Genomic DNA, 1,055 nt, shown 5'->3' with positions numbered 1-1,055 from the left:
TTTTTTGATAAAACCTCTTATCAGTACAAATTTTTGTGATTGTACATACTTGCTTTATACGGTATGCAGGTGTGTAATATGTGTGTTTAAAATTTGTATTATTCACTCCAAAAACCACTACATATATCGCTACAAAAGGAAAATAAAGCAAATATGTGTGTATGCAAGTCCGTGATTTCTTTTCATTTTAGTAGTGGCGATGGGAAAGTTCTAATCGAAAAGTACTCTTAGTAAACATTAAGTGGCACCGGCTGGTTCTGCTTTCAGTTGCAAAAAGTTACCATTAAATAGGCAATAGGCAAAATTTTCGTATAAAACAGTTATGGATAAATTTTGTGGGTTGATATGCTGGTGAGATATTTGTCAAAACTCTTATGCAATCTGTGAATTAATTTCTCCCACTTCCATATTAAATACTTACGGTAAATAACACATTTTCAAAATTGTTCCATGTTATTTCTCTTCAACAGCAAAAATGGCAGCGATTCTCCGGTTAATGCAAACCAATCTGAACTGCGAGAGCTGCAACGTTTGGAGAGCGGTGATGCAACTGCATGCATCGCTAAAGAGAATATAAGGGATGTAAATTTATCGCAAAAGAGAAAATCTATTATGGGAAATGGAAAAGCAGTCTCCGCGAAGAGTGGCGTATCTGAAAGCGTAACTAATATGCCAGTGGACAAAACTAGTCAGGTAAGGCTCATTTAACACAATTAAAAATACACAATTGTATCACGATTGAGAGAAATAGAGGTTGCGGCCATCACGGTACCGCTATTCCCCTCTCAGTGAATTTGACAGAATCGTTGTTTGTATGACGTCGCACTTGTGCAACTTGTTTACGTTTTCCTTGCAACATTTGTTCTTCTTCTTTCATTCTTGCTCACGTTTTGGCATTTCTCTCGCAATTGCACCAGTGTGACGTCACACAAAAATTATTCTCAAAAATCGCATTTAGGAAAAAAGTTGGGCGATTTTGACATTAGCCGTTTGTTTACATTTGTTCGATTGGTGGTGGATTTTTACTGGAATTTTCTTCATATTCGCTTGTGACA

General features: G+C 36.4%; 1 protein-coding gene across 2 annotated transcripts in view; it reads right to left on the bottom strand.

Moving 5' to 3' along the window:
* Positions 1–1,055, bottom strand: part of LOC118733034 — a 61,641-nt gene that overhangs the window by 21,353 nt on the left and 39,233 nt on the right. The gene's annotated exons all lie outside the window — the stretch shown is intronic.

The sequence above is a fragment of the Rhagoletis pomonella genome, unplaced genomic scaffold (genome assembly GCF_013731165.1).
Source record: "Rhagoletis pomonella isolate Grant_MI unplaced genomic scaffold, Rhpom_1.0 Rhpom_scaffold_00002, whole genome shotgun sequence".
NCBI classification, from domain to species: domain Eukaryota; kingdom Metazoa; phylum Arthropoda; class Insecta; order Diptera; family Tephritidae; genus Rhagoletis; species Rhagoletis pomonella.
Note: the sequence above shows the minus strand (reverse complement) of the source record. Positions and strands in the feature narration are given on the sequence as shown.